General features: G+C 39.8%; 1 long non-coding RNA gene across 1 annotated transcript in view; it reads left to right on the top strand.

Moving 5' to 3' along the window:
* LOC108295918 overlaps window positions 1-9,062 on the top strand; it is a 92,617-nt gene extending 83,555 nt beyond the window's left edge. Inside the window, exon 6 of the long non-coding RNA XR_001821663.1 lies at window positions 7,431-9,062. This is a non-coding gene — a long non-coding RNA (uncharacterized LOC108295918). The remainder of the gene's footprint in view (window positions 1-7,430) is intronic.
* Window positions 9,063-20,000: the final 10,938 nt, after the last annotated feature.

The following is a 20,000-nucleotide window of genomic DNA, read 5'->3' as shown; positions in this document are numbered from 1 at the left end:
TATTAAATTCTTCATATTTGTTGAAAGCAAAGAACTGGAGATTGCCAGATTTATTTTATAATGTTAATATCAGGATAGATAAGAGTTAGGCTTTTCTTTTGTTAAAATGGAGGAAAAGGAGTGGTTAGGAGGGTGGAAAGAATATTGACATAATGCTGACTACAGGCACTTTCTAAGACTGATATGTTAGGCGAAAGCGTGTGTGGAAATTGAGGATCTGGAAATCTCTTCTCTTGAAACTATTTGTGCTCAGTTACCCTTTGTACCTTGAAATATTGGAGGGCACAGATATCTCAGTTTGAAGATTGCTGCAGTGGAGAATTGAAAATATGTAGAGCTCAGGGAAGGGGCTGGCCTGAGGGTAAAATTAAGAGGATAGACAGATGGAAATGTAGGCACATTAAAACCTTCATTGCTTAGACCATATTAATTCAGAATTTTGGAGGTAGAATATGGACGGAAGGAAATTTTGTCCTATATATAAAAAGAAGAAAAGTGGTTAGCAAATGCCATTGCAGAGCAGGCTTATAGGGAGACTGAACAGCTGCTAGAAAGGGGTCTTGATCCAGACCCCAAGAGAGCAATCTTGGATCTCACATAAGGTAGAATTCAGGGCGAGTACACAGTATAAAGCAAAAGCAAGTTTATGAAGAAAGTAAAGTGGTGAAAAAACAGCTACTCCATGGACAGAGTAGGGCGTTCCTGAAAGTAAGAGGAGGAACGTGTTCACCTTGGGTACAGTGTTTGTTTATATGTAGGATAAAAAAAGATCCTGGGAGATACATTCTGTTACAAGGGTTTGTGATAAAGGATTAATTTCCTCAATTACTATATTTTGCAAGAATCAATGTTATTTTTAAAGCAAAATTAGAAGTGCTTCTGTTCTCAAGATATCAGGGTATCAGGATACTCTTAAGCCTGGGTCTGTTTAGTAAACATTATCAATCTGTTTTCTTAACTGTACACATTTAGAGACTAGGAATACCTAACTTTTTGGTAATGCAGCCCAGCAAGTCCCAGGTTCATTTACCCAGTCCTTATTTAAGATGGAGTTTTTCTGGTTCAAACACCTTTGACAGAAGCACACAAAGTACCTTCAAACCCTTTAGTACATTCATGTGTAAATAAATCATTGATAAATGACTGTAAGCCAGCCTTATCTATTTGTTAGAGTTGGTTCTCCAGTCAGAAACACTTCCTCAGCTTAGTTCTAGTTACTCAGGGGCAATGAATGCAGCAAACCACCACCATGGCATGCGTATACCTATGTAACCTGTATGATTAGCACATGTACCCCAGAACTTCAAGTATAATAAGTAAATAAAAATAGTCACACTTTTCTTTTTTACTTTTATTTTGAACAGATCCTTAGAAAGACCTACGCAGATCTGTATTTTCATAGGGATGCCGGTTGGGAGAGAGAGAGTGAGAACTGTTAGTCCCAAATGGGTGTGGGAGCTCTGCTTATTTGCATCTTGATCAAAGTATTGATAAGGAAATGCTGTAATCCAAGGCTGGGGAATGGCTGCGGTAGCTGGACAAGCACAAGGTAAACAACTACAGAGTTGCCAGCCACATTCTAAAGCTAAATCATCATTCTCAGAAAAAAATGTCTTATCTATCTGTCTCCCACATCCCCGGGTCTTTTTTACGCCCCTCTGTCATTTCTTTGTGCTTTTGCCTTTCTGAGCAGCAGGCTTTTGCCTGCCCTACTGGTATCTATCTATGATCAAATACCTTGTGACATTTAAGCTTAAGCAGCAAGATATTCCTGAGAACAACTGTGGTTCAATATTTTCCATAGAACTAATAATAATTCTGCTGCCTTAAAAACTATAAAGAGCAACTGATGCCTCATGGAAAATGCAGAGGAGATTAAATTTTTTCAGTAGAGTCACTGGGCTAGAAGAGACCTTACTTTGTTCCTATAAATCTATCCCGGGTATTTTCTTCTCCCTCATTCCCCTCCCACTCTCATGAGAAAGTTAAAGGAGGCATAATAAAGGGTTCTTGCCTATACATTTGCTATGTCTCCTCCCCCCACTTCTGTCCTATTTCTCTTCTTCTGACCTAATACTCATGTGCACCCTTGCTGGTGAAATAGGTTAGAGGTGATGCCCACAGTCTGAAGCAGCAAGTCAGCAGGGAGGATAACTAGGATCAAAACCCCACTTCACTGCAGACCTTAAATATAGAAAAGCAGAGTTGTTTTTGTGTAATGCATCTTTCATCTTTTCTTCATCTGCCAAAGGATGCTTGGCATTAGGTAAGGGCTTAATTCTTAAAATTGGATGCAAAATTTTGCATGTTAATGCATTTTTCTTCCTAGCTTTCCTCAGAACCTTGAAGAGAGAAATTTTTCCCCAAAATTAAAGAATTGTTAATGTGATGGGCTGGTTTTTCTCTGTGGCATCGAGTGACTCTTGGGATTGCCCTTAAGAAGTGAATTCAGGGCACCTCCCATGCCTAATCTTTGGAGATTGGGAGAACTTCAGCTAAATACAGACCAAAGTTTGCCCTCTGCATGTTTCTTTGGAACAACTGTCCTCCCTAGCTCTAGACAATTTAAATTTTTTTTTTTTTGTAAAAAATCAAGTGGAGGTTATGAGAATATTTTTTCAGGATCTGCTATGTAACTGAAAAATCCTGTCTACATTATCTGATACTAATTCATTAGTTTCTAAATATTACCATCTCCCCAGCATTTATTAGGTACTCAGTATGTTTCACGCTCTATGCTAAGTGCTTCGTGAGCATTATTTTGCTTAATTCTTTTTTTTTTGGAAGGGGGTTGCGGGAGACAGAGTCTCACTCTGTTGCCCAGGATGGAGTGCAGTGGTAGGATCTCAGCTCACTGCAACCTTGCCTCCCACGTTCAAGCGATCCTCCTCTTCAGCCCCGCTAGTAACTGGGATTACAGGCATGTGCCACCATGCCCAGCTAAGTATTATTTTTTTTTTTGTATTTTCAGTAGAGACAGGGTTTCGCCATCTTGGCCAGGCTTCTCTTGAACTTATGAACTCAGGTGATCCACCTGCCTTGGCCTCCCAAAGTGCTGGCATTAAAGGCATAAACCACTGCGCCTGGCCTTGCTTAATTCTTACAATAACCCTACTAGGTATATATGATGACCATTCCCATTTTGGATATTGGGATATTGGCACAGAGAGGTCAGGATCTTTCTTATAGTCACACAACTGATATATGACAAAGCCCACACTCACACCCAGACGACCTGTTCATGGAACCCGGGCTCTGGTTTATCGAGCTGTTCCTGTTTTCAGCTGTTCTTTGATGACATCCATAATGTCATCATTGGTATGATCAATGTAGCAAGGAAATGACAAAATGGAGATAGATCATCAGAAAGCCTGGCTTTGGAGAGGGAGCATCGGGTTGGGATCCTGGAGTCAGCGGAGTTTGAATCAGAGCAACTGCATCTTGAATAGGAGCTGGGTAAAAAAAAAAAAGGCTGAGACCTACAGAGCTGCATTCTCCTATGGATAGGCATTCAAAGTCACAGGATGAGCTAGGAGGTCAGCACAAGATACAGGTCATAAAGACCTTGGTGATAAAACAGTTTGCAGTAAAGAAATTGGCTAAAACCTACCAAAATTAAGACGGCCACAAAAGTGACCTTCAATCATCCTCATTGCTACACTCCCACCAGTGCCATGGTAGTTTACAAATGCCATAAGAACATCAAGAAGTTACCCTATATGGTCTAAAAAAGGGGAGCATGAATAATCTATCCCTTGTTTAGCATATTATCAAAAAATAACCATAAAAATGGGCAAGAAGGAGCCCTCGGGGCTGCTCTGTCTATGGAGTAGCCATTCTTTCATTCCTCTACTTTCTTAATAAACTTGTTTTCATTTACTCTGTAGACTCACCCTGAATTCTTTCTTGCACGAGATTTAAGCACCTTCTCTTGGGGTCTGGATAGGGACCCCTGTCTGGTAACACTGGGAATCTGTTTCCCAGTATCCCCTCAGTCACCTACCTCCAGGGTAATATTAGGATAATTTACTGCTCTGCAGGTTCCTCTGAAAAAGGGAAAATTATTATTTAAAAATTTATTTTTTATTAAAGAATAGAAATCAAGAGCTTGGATGAAGGAAATAATGATGGTAGTAATAATACCAATATCAATGGATCTATAGATTCAGAGTAAAGGCCTGAATGCAGAAAGCCTCAGGTTTCCTGTGTGGAAAAGATCCATTTGTCAGTATTATTTTGAGAATGGCTTTTATTGTCAGGAAGTGAATTCCAGTCTTTTCTTCAGGGATTTCCCCTTTCTCCGTTTCTGTCTTTGTCTCCGTCTCTGTCTCTCTCTCTCTCCAGCTCTCTCTCTGCCCCAGTTCCTTTCTTTCCCCCTCCTCCTTCTCCCACCCTCTCCCTCCCTTTGCCCCTCGCCTTTCCTCTTTCCCCTCCTTTCTTTCCCTCCCTGCTCCCCTATCTTGGATTACAAAGACAGCACTATGCCTGGGAGAGTGCCGAAGGGGTGCAGCGGGAGATGAGAATAAGGCCAAATAAGTTTTAACAAACTAAGTCTCTTTTTGCAGCTGCTGTTTGGAAAGCAGGCTTCCTGCCATTCTGGGGCTGAACCTGCCAAATGTCTTATCCTGGGCTGAGCCCCAGAACCTCAGCCACAGACTACTTTCTATGGCATTTCCAAATGCAATCCCTCAGCTGTGCTGCAGGCAATAAATATCTCTTTCTGTAATAGGGAAATGGGCCCATGAAATCTATCTGTTCATCCTTCAGAGCCTCCAATCGGCTGCCTCTTTATTTTTTTCCAAAATTGCATTATTGCTCTTTAAGATATAATCTGGAGACATTTATCAAGTGCCTGTGTGTCAAAGTTCTGGGTGTTAGAATATTCTCAAATTTTCCAAGGAAAGAATCAATAGAAAATTGTAGTCAGATGACTGATTAACAAGATAGTATAGAAGATATGTATGTTTTCCCTAGAGACTGTAGCCTGCTCGACTCATATCACTTAAATTTCCTATCCCTTTGTTATTAAAGGTTGTAACTCAAGGTCTTAAGGCTAGAAAAGTTAAATTTATTTTCTTACATTAAAAGATAGAACTAGGATCACTACGTAAAAGTAATTTGATGTGTCAGATAAACCAAATGATAATAATAGCAGTAACAATATGAATTATTATCATTTATTCATACATATTTTGTGGGCCAGGCAAAATGTATGGAATTTCTCTTTCTATATCATATCATTTAATGCTCACAAACAGACATGCAAAATAGATATTATTAGCTGACTTTTAAAATAAGGAAGCCAAAGCTAAGAGACATTAGCCTTTATTTTTTCTTCCTCATATTCTACATCTTAAGTTTAGATGCTGAAAAATAGACTTCTCGTATACTGTTGGTAGGAGTGTAAATGTGGCTATCGATAGTTTTGCAATATGAATCAAAATTGAATGCAGGTATAACATATATTGTAGCCTTTTTCAAAAAATAGACTATATGTAGCTATACTTATGCATATGTGTATATATGCGTGCGTATATAAAAACAACAATTACATTTATTTTTTCTTTGGGCAAACATTATGGAAGGATATACATGGTTGTCTCTAAGGAATAATCCTGGAAATGGGGAAGAAAAACAGGGCTTTTATTTGTAACTTTATGTTCATCCGAACTTTTGATTTATTACTTTTTGCCAAGATCATATATTACACTTACAGCGTAAAAAACTACTTTAAAATGAAATGAAAATAAGTGTAATCTTTGACTCGGCAATTATATTCTTAGGAGTGTCTCCCAGGGAATAACTAGACAATTGTACAGAAGTATGTATAGAAGGGTATTGATATAGTTGGAATCTGTGTCCCACCCAAATCTCATGTTCAATTGTATTCCCCAATGTTGGAAGTGGTGCCTGGTGGGAAGTGATTGGATCATGGTGGGAGGATCCTTCATGAATGGTTTAGTGCCAACACTTTTGTGCTGATCTCATGAGATCTGGTTGTTTAAAAGTGTGTGGCATCGCCTCACTCTCTCTCTTCCTCTTGCTTCAGCCAAGTAAGATGTACCTATTTCCCCTTTGCTTTCTGCCATGTCCGAAAGTTTCCTGAGCCCTTCCCGGAAGCTGCCATGCTTCCTGTACAGTGTGCAGAGCCATGAGCCGATTAAACCTCTTTCCTTATAAATAACCCGGTCTCAGGTATTTCTTTCCAGCAGTGCAAGAACTAACACAGGTATTCATAGCACTATCATTAGAGATATCAAAATATCTATAAATAGATGTTCAGTTAAATAAAGATGGTACATTCATACAGTGGAATGCTATCACATAAATTTTAAAAATAAATAGACCTACGCATGTTGAAATTAGCTTCTCCACAGGCAAAAGCCACCAGGAACACACCTATAGTTGAACCAATGGGTTGATTACTTATTGCGGCGAGAGAGAATGATTCCATGGGAGATTGCGGGTATGTGAGTAAGAGAGTGTCTGAAAGAATTTGACCAGGTTTTTATTTTAAAATGGTTCCTTTGTTAATAGTGAGGAGAGGCATGGTAGGGCTTAAGAGTTGGTTCATGGAGTCTGGGAAGGTGATTGTTTTGTGAGTTAAGTACAAGTGAGGGTGTGAAAGGGAGGGGCAGAGATGCAGTTTGGGGAATGGTATAATATGTCAGATTAGATGATGATGTCATCAACCTCGTAGTACAATTGCTACGGTGATGGCACTGGGGCTGGTCATAAAGGGATTCATTGGGTAGATATACAGCAGTTAGTGTAGCACTCTAAACAATTACAAACTGTATCCGTTACTCTGAGTCCTGGACAGAAAATGTATATACAGAAATCTTGGGAGGAAATAATAAGAGTGTCTTACGGAAAACCCAATCTCTGTACAGCAGAAGTTAGCTGAGGTTGATGACGTCATCATCTAATCTGACATATTATACCATTCCCCAAACTGCATCTCTGCCCCTCCCTTTCACACCCATATACAGAAGACATCACTGATTGATCAGCATTCCCAAATGAACCCTTTCGAGTCTCATTTTTCTCACATGGAAATGGGGATAGTAATCGTTCCTACTGCCTAGCACTGTTTTGAAAATTAAATGAAACTGTTCATGTAAAGTGGTAAGCCCCAAATGGGTATTAGCAGTTGTTACTGTTGTTATTTTAATTATTATTTTTTAGTCTGTAGAGCTTTAAGCCAAGCCCAGGGCCTCTGCATATACCGGCTTCAGAGATACACTACTGACTGATCAACTTTTCCCAAGTTGTCATTCCAAGCACCCCCCTAAGAATTGTCCAGGATGATCATGCATGAAAATGTCTATCTATCTACCACCTTGCTTATTTAGAAGAGTGATTATTTCACAAGCACTCTTACTGATTAAGTAGATTTCCTATCGCTTCATCTTTCTCCCCTGCACCAGGCAATCTGAGCATCTGATGACAGAACTGAAAGAGGTGAAAGAAAGCTCCATGGACACTCTGGACATATTCTACGTTATTTGGATCCAGACTGATCTGAATTTATCAAAAGAGATGAACATGATATAAAGCACGAGGGAAATGAAGCATGTTCATTTTGGATTGAGGAAAAGTTTGTCATTATAATGTATCTTCAGATTTGGTTGCCATGCAGGGGAATTTGCTGTTCTTTTGATCTTTTTCTCTGTTTAAAAAGACATATTGACTAGGAGAAGAATGGAGTAGGTGAAGCACCCTTAATATTATTAGTGTGCTTGTGAACATCTGATATGCTAATAGGCAAAGTGGGTGGAATGGAATTGCTCTTAAATAAGTAAAAAACTTAACATTAAATTATCTTTTAAAATGGGCCTAATTTGGAGGGTTTCATTTAACATATTGCAGGTAAAATCTAATTTTGTTTTTCTAAACTTTCCTTTGCTAATGCAAGGCAGGAGAGTTTGGTGTGTGTTTAAATAGATCAAAGTCTCTTGGGGAGAGTCAGAGGTCTGGGATTCTCATATTTTGGAGACAGTGATTTGATTTTCCTAGGATCTTTTTTTTTTTTAAGTAGAAAATGTGGTAACAGTGTCATCCAGTCACAGCCACGGAGACAACCCACTGGGGATTAATAGAATTTTGCAAATGCTCCTCTGTCCCAGCAGATAAAACTCCCTTCTCATCCAAAGTATCCGCCCAAAGAGAAAACTACCCTAGGACTTTTGCTTTTTCCAGAAATTACTTCGGACAGCTCCCCCTTTTGAGACTCTCTCTCTTTCCCCTGCTGTTTAATTTCCTCTGGTTGTAGTAATGCAGGGGAAACCCTTTGTGTAGTGCAGGGGCTAACAGCATGCTCTCTGAAACCACACAGCTTCCCAGCCAGTCTAGACACGGCTGTTGATGAACTGTACCATCTTGACTATTTCATTAACCCCCTTTGAGGTTTCCCTCACAAGAAATTGGGGATAGCAATAGTTCTGACTATCTAGTGTTGTCCCGAAGATTAAATGAAACTGTGCAGGTAAAGTGGTAACCTCCAAATGGGTGCTAGCAGTTGCTATTGTTGCTATTATTATTATTACGTTAACTTTTAATCTGTAGGAGCTTGAGCCAAGCCCAGGTCCGCTTGCATGTGCCAGCTTCAGTACCTGCGCCAGCAGCCCCCACCGGGCACTGTGGCAGTGGTGGTGACGGAGGAGGAGGTGGCGGTAAAGAGGGAAAGAAATGGATTAGGCGGAGGAGGATGAGGTAGGAAGAAGGCACGATGGGAGGGTAATATGGTTAGGCTCTGTGTCCTCACCCAAATCTCATCCTGAATTGTAATCCCCAGGTGTTTAGGGAGAGACCTGGTGGGAAGTGATTGGATTATGGGGGCAGTTTCCTACATGCTGTTCTCATGGCAGTGAATTCTCACTAGATATCATGACTTTATAAGGGGCTCTTCCCCCTTCATTTCTCATCCTCTCTCTCCTGCCACCATGTGAGAGAAGATCTTAGCTTGCTTCTCCTTTGCCTTTGGCATGATTATAAGTTTCTTGAGGCCTCCCCAGCCATGTGGAACTGTGGGTCAATTAACCCTCTTTCCTTTATAAATTACCCAGTCTCAGGTATGTCTTTATAGCAATGTGAAAATTGACTAATACAAAGGGAAAGGCTGGAAAAGCACTTATAATCAGGAAGCATCACACATTGAAACTGTGATTGCTGAATCGATGAATCAGAAAGCTTTCTTATCCAAGGTGCAATGTCAGTGCTGAATAATAACTGATAATAGGAAATTTTTTTAAATGCCTAATCACACTTGAAACAGTGTGACAAGGAGATTTCGCCCTTGGCATTTAGAATACTTAAAGGGTTTAATAATAAGAACAATCATTTTGAACAATAGCACCTGGACCACTTGAAAAGAAATGCTGCAAATAGCTGGTAGAGTCAGAATGCAAGAACTGATTTCATTTAAGCACTGAGAATGTTAACTATCTGACCTGCCCATGCAGTGGCTGGCATGGCATTTATCTCCACATGCCTGATTAGACAATTGTAGTTATTTGCTTTCTGTCAAATATGCCTGGATTCTTAGTAAACACCCTGATTTATGTCTACTGGAACTCAAAATAGAACCAACTTAAAATCAAGATATAACTGCTTAGGATCTTTTGTGTATAGAAAACTGGATCCTTTTTTCAGGCCTGGAATCACCACAAAATAACTACTTTTTAAATTCCTGTTTACCAATGGGTTGCATGGAGCTAACTTTAATAGGCATAACCCCTGATTTCAAGAAGGTTATAATCTTCCTGCCAGGCCAGTGGGAGTAGTTGTTAGCAGTCAAACAGCCAGCATTCAAATTCTGACTCTGCCTTTTACCAGCCTTGTTATCTTGAGAAAATCACTTTATCTCTTTGTGCTTCTCTGACAATAATAATGGTATCTAACTCACAGGGATGTTTTGAAGATTAAATGAGTTGATATGTGTGTAGCGTTTGCCCCAGATACAGGCAAGAGGCCGTAGCCAAGGCGGGGTATGCATTGTTCGTAGAGAGTTCAGGAAGAATAATGAAACCAACGAATCATCTGGATGCTTTTTATTATCATCCTGCAGCTGCAATTCTAAACAATAGCAGTGATAACATACTCCTGCCCGCTGGGGATCGGTCTGAAGAACTGTGCTTGCACAGAAAGGTCTCGGTGCATTGTCCTCTGCTATTATTTTTCGTTGAAGTTCCACCTTTCATCATTGGCTCAAAATCGTTCACTGGCTCCCTATGGCCAGCAGAAAGGTGGTTCAGACTCAGCTTGCCATTCAAGGCTCTCCATATCTGATTCCAGCACATATTTTCCTAATCACAGACCTCTCAGGCACTTTCTTTGAACTCTCAGGGAAACAAACAGAGCTGTTTTTCCCGAAAGCTTTCAGCCACATGTGTGTAGCATATTCCTTCTTTTATCTCTTCATGACCAAAGAACACATGGTCTCCAAGATCTAACCAAAATGAAGCCTATTCTAAATTTCTCCATCAAAATCATTGCTGTTACTCAGAACTTTCCCAGCACTGCATCTCTTTTTGTCTTGGGATTGTTTTTTCCTTATTTTCACCTAATTACATCAACACTTTCTGTCTCCCACTGTGCTCTAATTCCCAGGACAAAGTCTAAGTCAAATTAACCTTTGATTTCTCGAGTATCTGGTACAGTACTTTACTCCTAGTGAGTATGAACAGAGGCATATTGACTGAACGGGTTCCAGGAACTACTATGAAGTGAATTCCAAGGCCAGTCTTCTGAGGGGGAAGACTCACACTTTGCCGCCATCATCACCATTCGACAGAAACATTCTACAGGGCAATGAGCCACGCTATACATTTGATTTGGCTCTTTGCAGAGACTTAGAAATTGGGTAACACACTAAGGATAACCAGTTGTATAATTTGTTTTGAAAACTTTTTTTTTTTTTTTTTTTATGAAAGTGGTCATTCAAGTTGCACATATTTTGTGCTATGTATACAGCAAGAATGTATTAGAGATGGCAGTCTGGTTGGTTAAAAAAATGTATGCTAGCTAAAAAGTAGGCAACACTTATAAAGCACTGTGTACACATAAAGCAAAACGTACACATTTGCTGAAGAAATGTTACCTGAATAAATAGTCATTTATTTCCTTTCCTTTCTTTCTTTTCTTTCTTTCTTTTGTTCTTTCTTTCTTCCTTTCTTTCTTTTTCTTTCTTTCTCTCTCTCTCTCTCTTTCTTTCTTTCTTTCTTTTTTTTTTTTTTTTTTTTTGGTCTTGCTTTGTTGCTGGGCTGGAGTGCAGTGGCATGATCATAGGTCACTGTAGCCTCAAACTCCCAGGCTCAGGTGATCCTCTCACCTCAACCTCCTGGGTGGCTGAAACTATAGGTGTGTACCACCATGCCCGGCTAATTTTAAAATATTTTTTTAGAGATGGGGTCCCACTAGATTGCCCAGGCTGGTCTCGAATTCTTGGGCTCAAGCAATCATCCCACCTTGGACTTCCAAAGTGTTGAGATTATAGGAGTGAGCCACCACACCCAACCTCACAGGAATTTTAAAAGGAGGAGGCAGTGGTGCTGGGAGCTGAGTGTGATGGATGTTTTCTGTTCATCTTTTTCCCAGGTAGGCTCTCCACCCCACTCAGTGTCCTTTATGTACTGCCTGGACACTTGGCCATGCATTCTTGCTTCCCATTGTGTTCAGCCAATGGAGGTGCTGGTGGGAGATGGAAGGGCTGGAGGGGAAAAGGAAGGGAGAGAGAGGTTGCGGAGGAGGTATGTGGCTAGGGAGTCCATCCCTGCTGAGATACAGGTCAATTGCTTTCTTCTAAATAAGGTCAGGCAGGACGCTGTCAGCACCTACAGCTTCCATGACTTTCTCAGATTTCCTGGTCTCGAACTCCTGACCTGAGGTGATCCACCCACCTCAGCCTCCCAAAGTGCTGGGATTACAGGCATGAGCCACCGCACTCGGCAAGAGTTCTCTCGCCTCAATTGCCCTGTGTGCGTGGGCTGTCTGTTTCTTGTTGGGTCTCTGACTAACGACATGAATGAGGAGACTGCCGATGCATGGGTTCAATTCTGGAAACACCCTTTGAAAATCTTTCCATGTCAGGCATAGCTCTAAGCTCTAGAGATAAAATGAGATTAAAACAAAGTCTGTGCCATTAAGGAACCTCTAGTTTAGCAGGAAATTCAAACGTGTGATTAGGTGGTTTCAAACTGAGAATGAGCATTAGAAGAGTGCACTGTAACCCAATAACAAACAGGGCGGTGCTTATGGAAGACAGGAATAAGGCTAAAGACAGCTGGCTGGCTTTTTATTGTAAAAATTCTCAGGATATTTACAACTAGAAGGGATGACAGCTGTTTATCTGGCACAATGCCTTTATTTTACAGAGGAGAGATTTCAGGGTCCATTAAATTAAAATAACCTGTCCCTACTACTAAGTAGTGATCAAGGGGAGGGAGAACACCAGTATTCTCACTCCTAGTCCACTGTGCTCTCTGCCTCTTTCTCTAGACTTCAGATCCTGCCAATTCTAACTTCCATCTGTGTCCTCCCAGCCTCTGTCTTGGCTTCTTCCTCCTGAGCCATTTTTCATTTCAAAGCACTTGAGTCTGTGGAGCAAGGAAGGCGAACTTATCAATTTCAATATTCTCATTGTCACAGTCAGAGGGAAAGGTGAAGAGGGCTGGGACATACGGAGGTGAAGTGTGCAGCTAAGGACATAACACCAACACTAATCCACTGGCGACCAGAAGCAATCTGTGTGTCGGCAGGCTTTGAAATGTTTCCAAGCCTCCTCCCTGTGCTTGGGAGTGTCCTGGAGGTTCTAGGCTGGCTGGGGAACTAACAGACATCTTGTGTGCGGCTGATTCATCTTTCCTCCCACCGACCCTGCAGAAAGGCTAAAGTGCAGTGTGGATTTTTCCACATGGTATTTTCAATGATAGGAAAAGAAACTACGTGTTTAAAAGGACTTTGAATGTTACAAGTTAGTTTGCTTGGGTGCTGAAAGTCTCATTATTCATATAAGTAACTGTGAGTGGTTCCGTTATCTTAAACATTAGGAGTTTAATAAGAAAAACGGCATTTATGGAGTGGTTGCTGTGTGTCAGGCACTTTCCAAGGAGCACTGCCTGTCTTGACTAATTTCATCCTATGAAGTAGACAATACTATGATTATTAATATTTTCACTTTACGGATGAGGAAACAAAGGTACGTAGAGTGGAGGTAATTTGTCCAAGGTCACATGTCTCGTTAGTGGTAGATGCAAGCTCAGGCATGAGGCCCCAGGACCAGCCTTGTGCATTACATTAGGATTCTTATATAGACAGTTGTCCAGATGGTAGTGTACTCTTTGACTTTTTGTTTTGTTTTGTTTTAGACAAGGTCTCACTTTGTTACCTAGGCTGGAGTGCAGTGGTCCAATCATGGCTCTCTGTACTCTGGAGCTCCTGGGCTCAAGTGATACTCCCACTTCTCAGCCTCCTAAAATTGTAGGCATGAGCCACCATAGTCAACGTGCCCCCCACCACTCCCTTTTTGCCTTTTGTTTCCTGGAATACTTTCTTTCCAGGCACGAGGGTAGGGAAAATTGTGGTAGATATGTAACCTCTGAAAGTAGTATCTTCAACTCAGGACCTAATGAGTTTTTAAGCATCAGTTCTGACCTTAGTATGTATCACAGATTTGAGTCAAGAAAGGAGTCAGTTGAAGTGTGTGTGGGTGGAGGAAGCTTGGTCCAATACGAAGTCTAGAGGAATGCATGAGATTGAGGTGATGACGCTTAGGTCTTCTGTGAGCTCCTGACACAATGGCATGTCCCTTTATGCTAGGGTGGCAGATTGTTGCAGTATATATAGGACTGAATTGTCTCTTGGAATGTGGGATTGTCCCTGCTAACACTGACAAAGTTCTGGGTAAATTAGAATGAGTTTATCACCCTACTTTTTGCATTGTTGGGGCCAGTTGAAGCTCTTTCCCTTCTCAGACCCTGAAATCAATCTCTTCTTAATTCACTGTTTCCTAACAGACAACCCTCAGGCTATCTGCATCTGAGGCACTTAAGACTCTCTTGTTAAAAATGCCGATTCCCAGACTTCACTCTAAACCTACAGAAGCATAATACATGGGTAGGATGTGATGAGGGCTTACTTTTTAAAATGTTTAAGACAGGCTGCAAGGTGATTCTTATGTGCATAAATGTCCCAAGGCTACTGACTTCATTTATATAAAAATGAAGAAACCGAAATTTCATAGCTTAGGGGCTCTGGATCCATCACTCTTGGTGCTACACTTGTTCTGACTTGGTGCCCAGTTTGTGTCAGTGGGGTATTGTTTTGTTTCTTAATCTTTATGTGTGCCTCAGTTTCCAGAACTGTGTTCCCAGTCTCTACTCTCCACTCTGTACATCCTATTGTCTGCCTTGAACACAGATCCAGCTTCTCATTTTCTATGAGACCAAGACCTGATCCTACCCTTCTCTGTTCTCCTAGAGCTCAAAAATTTCTCTCCTGAAGTCCTATTACCTGTAGATTTCCAGCCAGTCAACCTGTCATCTGTCTGATGCCACCTTTACATCTGCTGGTCAGAGTCAAGGATAGAATAAGGCAATTGTTTTCATATTTCTTGTAACAAACTGTCTGTTATACTGTAAGCACTTTGAAACATCTACATTAGCTCTAAAAATGGGGCACATTGGAACCTGTACCTACCTAAGCAAAAGCACGTAAATATTTATTTATTTAAACAGTGAATCTGATCACAGCTGATGCGAAGGTAGGACTCACTGACCTTTCTATGGTCTGATATGCTACTTGAATGTATTTGCAATTAAGTAGCAGTCTTCCACCTTCACTCCTTGTATTTTCTAGAGCAGTGGTCCGCAACATTTTTGGCACCAGACCAGTTTCGTGGAAGACAATTTTTCCACAGATGAGAGTTCATTTTGGATAAAACTGTCCCACCTCAGATCATCAGGCATTAGATTCTCATATAAAGTACACAACCTACCTACCTATCTTGTATGCACAGTTCACAATAGGATTTGTGCTCCTATGAGAATCTAATGCTACCACTGATCTGATGGGAGGCAGAGCTCAGGTGGTAACGCTCGCTCACCTGTCGTCACTCACCTCCCACTGTGTGACCTGGTTCCTAAAAGGCCATGACCCAGTACCAGTTCTCGGCTTTGGGATTGGTGACCCCTGTTCTGGAGAATACTCCATCATCTCAGGCATCTATTGTCCTCTGAAATGTAGACTCCCAGGTAGAACTGATTCTTTCCTCTTCTGGGTTTCACTCTACGACGGTGGACTTTAAATCATCATCTGTTGCAGAGGCTGCTGATGTCATACCCATGCTCCTTGGCCACCAAAGAGTTCATGGCAAGCTGTGGTGGGGGTCTCCCCTGTGTGCCCATGGCTCCCCACCTCAAGAGTGTGCATCTTTCTGCTTCTCTGCCTGAGGGCTTTTTATGGGCCAGACAGCCCAGAAGTTTCAGGGACAACATTCAACCAGTGAGGAGGATGATGGAGACCTGTGTTTTCCCATCTCTAGCAGGATGATTCTGCGTACACTGTATGTGCTTCCTCACAAGACCTCAGTGACATTGAATCCCAGCTGCCCACATAGTCACCTGCACATTTGTATTTCTAGGGTCCACTTCTAAGTAATTACCTGTACCCATGTCTTTATAAAAAGGTCTGCTTTGGAGGAAGTCCAAAGTAAGCCACCATTGTTTCCATATTACTAGATAAATATAAATATATACCTCTCTTCTCCCCTCAAACAAGACATGGTCTCCTATGGAAGGCATCGTTGTTCCCTAACATGCAGCTTGACTGACACCTAATAAATAGGTACTCAAGCAACACCTGTAGTACAGGAATGAGTTTATCTACATTTCAGTGACATAATGATGTCTCTGAGGCATGGTAAAATCTTAAGATATGTCCTGAAGCAGACATTGTAGTGTTATAGGGATTTTGACATAGTAAAATTTCCTTTAAAAATTAGAAATCTAGGCCAGGCACAGTGGCTCATGCCTGTATTTTCAGCACTTTGGGAGGCCAAGGTGGGTGGATCACCTGAGGTCAGGAGTTAGAGACCAGCCTGACTAACATAGTGAAACCTTGTTTCTACTAAAAATGTAAAAATTATCAGGGTGTGGTGGTGGATGCCTGTAATCCCAGCTACTTGGGAGGCTCAGGCGGGATAAATGCTTGAACTTGGTAGATAGAGGTTGCAGTGGGCTGAGATTACACCATTGCACTACAGCCTGGGCAACAAGAGAAAGACTCTGTCTCAAAAAAAAAAAAAAAAAAAAAATTAGAAATCTACCAGGTTTCTACAGGAAAGTTAGTATTAACTCTCTTATTGGATTAACCAGAACATTCTATTCCTATTATTTAACCAGGTAAAAGAATTTATTGTATTTTTCTAATTGTTTTATTATACTTTGCTTAAATCAGGGAAAATCTGAGTCATTTCTTCATGGTCTGTAATAACTATTAAGCCTATATTGAAAGTAAATCTTTCATCTGTAAATGATGATAGTGCTAAAGAGGTATGGGGAAATTGTTAATAAACTGAGGATTCCTTTCTGTTGTTCTACTTAAATATATATTTTAATGTATTAGACTGAGACAAATTTAAATTAATCTATTCTTCAGGGACTACAGTCTTTAAATACCTTCCCCTGGAGAAAGAACTCTGGCAGTGTGTGTCATTTTGTTAACATTTTCAGAAAGCTGGCCGTTCTTGAGCATTATTATTAAATCAATAATTTACTCTGGTTTCTATCTGGAATCAGTAAGCAAGACATTTGACATCAGTGAGCTCTTTCTTCTTTATTTAATTTTTTTTCTTCAAAGTTATGCACATTTGTTTGCGTCAGCAGTGAAAAAACACAAAGCCTGCAGAATTATGACTGTCACTTTGTTTCTAATAAAATACCAGAAAGGATTGAAGGAGAACAATATTAACTAACATAAGATGCACCAGGTGACCAGAGAACAAGTTCCAATAAGTATTTATGGTTTAAAAAGGAATAATTTTTTGTTTATCATCCTTGCTCTGTAGAAGGATAAGTGGGATTATATTCATAAGAGTAACCAAAAGGCTGAGCTTACAAGAGGGTTTTTAGATAATGTCAGAAACATTGCTGTCATGAGCTATTATTTTTAACAAATCATTCTAATAATCGCATATCATTGAGCTTTTGGGTATCCTAGTTTCCATTAAAATATACAATGACTCAAATATTTAAAAAGCTTGATAGATTTACTATAGCTAAGGATGTAAATCACAAAAGACTTTTCAGGAAACACATAAATGTTGATATGGGACTTTTCAACCAATGTTTAAAAATAGCAAGAATCTCATCTTTATGTTAAAAAAATACCTAGCATAGCAATGACACAACCAGGCAGATAAAAATATAAATTAGTCTACTAAAGAATGTCGTGGTATAGATATTTATTTTATCAATTTTGATTGACCTTGACATTGCTTCTTTATTATATTTTATGCTCCTTAAGAGTTAAACCTTTACATTTATAATAGCACATAATAACATTTCAATTGTCTTTTGAATAGATATTTCCCCTTTAAATATTAAAACAAATCTTAAGAGTGATTGTGGAAATCCTTGTGAAAGGACAAAAGTAGAAATAGGACATTATGATTTATTCCAGCAAGTCAAAGAAACCATCTTCTAAAGCAAACATACGTCATGGGCATTTGGTTTTCCCCAAGAAAAATAGATTGCTTTATACAAATACATGGTAAGGCCTGAACAACTAAAGATAACATATTCTAAAAGTCGAAGTTTGTCAATGCATCTAAAGGGAAAATAATAGAAATAATATTTTTCTTCCTTGTAAAGAGCTTTAAGCTTTCTTCTTGTAAAGTTCCTGAAATTTTTAATTCATGTAATGTGTAGTAGCCATGTTAATCTTCAGCTGGTATGCAATACCAAAAAATCTCTGCTCATGCTTATTCAGTTACTCTGCTACATACTTGTATAGAAAGTCTTACTGTAAATTAAGCCCATGCATTGAAATTCTTGTATCAGGAAGAAAAGTTAACCAACTGTGAGGGGGATTGGTTTCTATATCCATATAGCCAGATAATATTTTGAGAGTGTTCTGAGGTTTTGTAACTTGAGTTTCTTTTATACGGACCCTTTTGTTGTCCATTTTCTTCAATAAATTGCTCTCTCTAATCATCAGCATTCATTGTTCCAGATAAGAGGAAATATGTCGGAAAAGCAGAAAAACTACTCAAAATGTACACAAAAACAAAGGCTTTTGTGTCAGAAGAACCTGGAATTGGTTTCAAAAGTTAAAGCCTTGAAAGATTTAGAGCATAAAATTTATGCAATAAATTAGATGAATTTAAATACAGGATACCTGCCTCCCCCAAGATACGTAACTTTAAGTTGGGATTGTTACAGTGTGAGCTGGGCTCTCTAGCTTTGAACAATGCATTTGAAAAAAATTTACATAATATCCTTGAGGAAAGTGCCTTCCTGTAATGGTGTCTTAGGGGAATTCAAAAGTTGACTAGTGAATAGGTATCGACTTGGAGCCAGGTTGCTAGTGTCATTCTATGTAGCTCTGTTTTATTCAATAATTTTGCTAATTATTTAGATAAAATATGAAAGAGTTTGCCAGTCGGATTTGTGGGAGGCTTGACATTGGGGAAGTTTGGAATTATGTTAGAAAATTCGTGGCAGATTTAAACAAAAATATCTAGGGAGGCAAATTGGACCAAATTTTAAAAAGATAAAAATATGCAAGACAGACCTGTGCTTAAGGGTTAAACAAGAAAACAAAAACCTACATTAACTACACAAATGAGGGAGTAGCAAAACCTGCTTGAAAAAATGTTCCTATGGGGCTATGCATTAACTTCACTCAAGCTGAATGAGTGACTTTTTTTTGTTGTTGTTGCCAGAAAACATACTGTTTAACTGGGTTACAGTCAACACAATACTATATTGCAGGTATCGTTTGATCAGTGCAAAGTACCCAATGTACTTTGCACAGTACCCAGTGTACTTTGCACTGGTCAAACTATACCTGTAATATTGTGTTCAGTTCTGAACTTTATCTTTTGGGTAGGTTATTAATAAACCATAGGACAGGCAGGGTATATGACCATATTTTATACTTAGCAAAAATGTTTTTGAATTTCTCTCATATGGTCGCTACTGTCCTAGGTACTGGGGATGTGTTGGTGAACGAGAGTTTCTCAAAAGAGGGGATGATTAATCTGGAGATGATAATAGAGGCCCTTGCTAGCTGACAGCAGTTGAACAGCTGACAGGCAGAAAAAGAATTAGCCCAATACTGTGTGTCTCCAGGGGGATTAGGCAGAAGTTATAGGGATGCAGATTTTGGTTACAGCATCTGTTCAGGAGTAAAGAGCACGGCCTTGGGTTAGAAAGTGCCTTGTCATATTCTAGCACAGGCAGATGTGCATCTGTCAGGGCAAATCAGATAATGCAGAAAACACTTAGCACAGTACCTGGACACATCACAGGTGCTCAGCCAATGGAACAAAATAGTTGGACGGGGGATTCTTCTTTCTCTGGGGAGTATGTGATAGATTATTCTAGAATTCTAAAGAACAGGAACTCTTGCCCATATTTTTATCCTCCCTCTCCATCACTGAGCTTGGCATATGGTTGGTGGTCTTTAAATGCCTAATAAATGAATGAGAGGTTTGTGTCATCTCCAAGGTGTACATTAATAATTATGACGTTAAAAGAATCATAAGCCTTCATTGTTCCGGATAAGAGGGAAGATGGCAGTAAAACAGAAAAACTGCTCAAAATGTACACAAAAACAAAAGGCTTTTGTGTCACGAGAACCTGGAATTAGTTTCACAATTTAGAGTAGCATTTATAGTTCAGAAATCATTGATTCCATCTTGTGGTTTAGTGGCAATGTGATCTGATGTTATATTGTGACAGCATTTTTTTTCTGACTTATGGAAAAATCTCATTCTC

This window comes from Cebus imitator, unplaced genomic scaffold (genome assembly GCF_001604975.1).
Source record: "Cebus imitator isolate Cc_AM_T3 unplaced genomic scaffold, Cebus_imitator-1.0 Scaffold667, whole genome shotgun sequence".
Lineage (NCBI taxonomy): Eukaryota > Metazoa > Chordata > Mammalia > Primates > Cebidae > Cebus > Cebus imitator.
The sequence above is the reverse complement of the archived record's forward strand: the minus strand, read 5'-3'. Positions and strand labels throughout refer to the sequence as shown.